The 2,793-nt window shown below is 32.3% G+C and overlaps 1 long non-coding RNA gene across 1 annotated transcript; it reads right to left on the minus strand.

Annotated features, from left to right (window-relative positions):
* Positions 1-1,367: 1,367 nt before the first annotated feature.
* On the minus strand, positions 1,368-2,564 carry LOC141487550 (uncharacterized). The gene is made up of 2 exons (XR_012468435.1): positions 1,943-2,564; positions 1,368-1,885 (listed from the first exon to the last, which is right to left on the minus strand). It is a non-coding gene; the product is annotated as an uncharacterized lncRNA (long non-coding RNA).
* Positions 2,565-2,793: the final 229 nt, after the last annotated feature.

Below are 2,793 nucleotides of genomic sequence, written 5' to 3' on the forward strand. Positions count from 1 at the left end.
AAGACGTGAAAATACATAATGTTATGAAGCGTATCCTTATAGTCAGTTCAAATGTTATCTGACCTCAATCATCAATTACTCAAATCAAATAAATAAAAAAACATCCTAGCAAATAGCCCGAACAAATTTCCACATAAATGCGCATGAGCAACGGGAACAGTTCTCAATAGTTCAGCTTCGAGAGCAAGAATGAATCGAGACGGTTCAAACCAGTTTAGTTTCTCCTGAAACAGCTACTTTCATACAAACATTGAATTTCAGGAGGACTCTCTTGCAGTTTGTGTCTGAAAGTTACTTCTTTGCATGATCTACACATCCATGTATAGAGTTACTCATTTTCAAATTGATTACTTCCTTCCTTTGGAAGATTCCCTCATCATTTTTTTGTATCAAGATGAAGTAGTAGAAAGCCAAAAACTTTCTCTCCCAAAAATTAATCACTCCTGAAAATATAACCCCTTCAATTCAAATAAGATTTCTCTTGGCTGGGATTAAATCAAATAGGTGAATGAATGTCATTACGATGTCATCGATGACATAAGCAGATCAAGCTTATTCCGTGACATTGAAAATCGTAATTTATGAATGAACTGTGTGTAATTTCTATAATGTTATCCAATTTGGTACTGAAGAGCCTTGGGGCAAGTGTCTTAAGGCTAAACATCGGTGTATACCAGTGAGGATGGCAGTGTTCTATGTAAGTGCAATTTGTTACCATTCATTTAAAGTAGAACTCATGTGAATGATATCTGATTTTTATTCCACAACGAATGTTTGAAATACAAAATGAGTAGAGAAAAGTATCTTCTGTATAATTCAGTGTTCCTATAGAAGTATTTGTTTCGAAAGAATTTTTTTCTTCGATGTAATTCAATGTTTATATGAAAGTAGCTGTTTCAGGAGGACTTTCTTCCAGTTTGTATCTGAAAGTTACTTATTTGCATGATCCACACATCCATGTATAGAGTTACTTATTTTCAAATTGATTACTTCCTTTCTTTCTTTGAAAGTTCCCCTCATCTTTTTTTGTATCAAGATGGAGTAGTAGAAAGCCTACAACCTTGGTTGTTTAAAAAATCAAAGAGAATAAAATAAAACAAGGCTACACAGTTGCAAACGGTTACTCAGTTTTTACGAGGGAGCTATGGGTCGTGAGTTGGACGAAAAAATACAAAATTAACCTCTTTGGGCGCCAATCAGTTTAGTTATCAAAAGAGAATATATATATATATATATATATATATATATATATATATATATATATATATATATATATATATATGTATAATTATGTAACTGATAAATATAACTATAAGGATCAATGATGTCGTGGAAAAAAAAATATATATAAAAAGATATGCAACAGATTTCTGAACACACACTAAACATTTATTATGAAAAACATTGTAGAAATACATATATCATACATTATGTTCAATCTCAAAAAAAAATATATTTCAGGATATTTCTTCCTGTAGCAATATGCAATCGTATACGTATACCTTTGCCTTACACCTTGGAAATAGTAATAAAATCCTGATATTTCCTAATCTGAATTTCGGTAAAACAGAAACTGTATAGAATATTTTTTTCTTGCGAAATATTCGTTGGAGCGCAAATAAAAAAATAAATAAAAAAAATATATATATAGCTTATCTGGAATTTCTTTCGAGGGCCGCCGGTTACATAGACTTCGTCCAATTTCCCAAGGATGATTACTGATGAATTTCACAAAAGAGTGATCAGAAACTACCATAGGTGACAGTTGAAATTGAAAGGATCCAAATTGCCGGTCGGTACTATTCTTCTACTTTTGTACATCGAATGATGATTTCAGGTAGAAATCAATATAATAAATAAAATTGAGGAGAAGGAAAAAAGAGGCCTGAAAATGAAACAGGGCTTATTTGGGCACTTGGAACTTCAGTTTTTATTATCTTACCGTTGGTGGAATGTGGCCTCAAAGTGGAAAGGGTCCAAAAAAAATATTTGCTGAGATTTTTCACTGAACAAGGCTCGTAATCTGTGATGTTGTATAGATCCATGAACTCATGATACCACCACAAAAACTTATTTTCCTTGTGTGATCTCGACAATGCTTCTCATTTGAACTCTTCAGTTTCTTGGCTAGGAATGGCAATTTTAAAAGGAACATGAAATACCGTCACGCTACGGAAATATTCACTGAGGGCAGCACCCACGGAGAGATAAAGTTTAGGATACGGTAAGACAATCAGAGATGTTCAAAATGTTAAATGATGTCTGCTATATTATTTTTCATATTCATTAAAACTGATGTTTTTAGAGTGTACATACTGACAGTATGAGCCATAGCTGATATTGGAAAATCACCAGAAATTAATTTAATCGCGAAATAAGAAACATACCATCAAATGGACTTTATTGGTTCTCCGAACATTTTGATGTTTCCTGGATGTGAAAATGAATACTCTGAATATTGGTTTGTTCGGTTTTTTTTTTTATTTTTCTATACAGTGTGTTCTCTCTTGAAATAGTATTAGGTAAAAGGTATCGATTATTCTGTGTTGTAGCATTTCAAATGCTACAAGCCAAAAACTTTCTTTCCCAAAAACCTATATTGTTCTGTTCACAGCTGATGTTTTGTTTACTGTCAACCTAACCTTACTTTCTGGTTTCCAGTACATGTGCTCATTAAAATGTCTAATTGCGGTTATAAGAACTCTGCTGACAGTTTTTGTTATATTTGTGGTGAGTTTGTTATTAAAGAACATCGAAGAAAAATTACAGACTTTGTGAAAAAGGTTTATTTTT

The sequence above is a fragment of the Leptinotarsa decemlineata genome, unplaced genomic scaffold (genome assembly GCF_025532065.1).
Source record: "Leptinotarsa decemlineata unplaced genomic scaffold, Ldec_3_MD MMD2_P_RNA_scaffold_4, whole genome shotgun sequence".
NCBI classification, from domain to species: domain Eukaryota; kingdom Metazoa; phylum Arthropoda; class Insecta; order Coleoptera; family Chrysomelidae; genus Leptinotarsa; species Leptinotarsa decemlineata.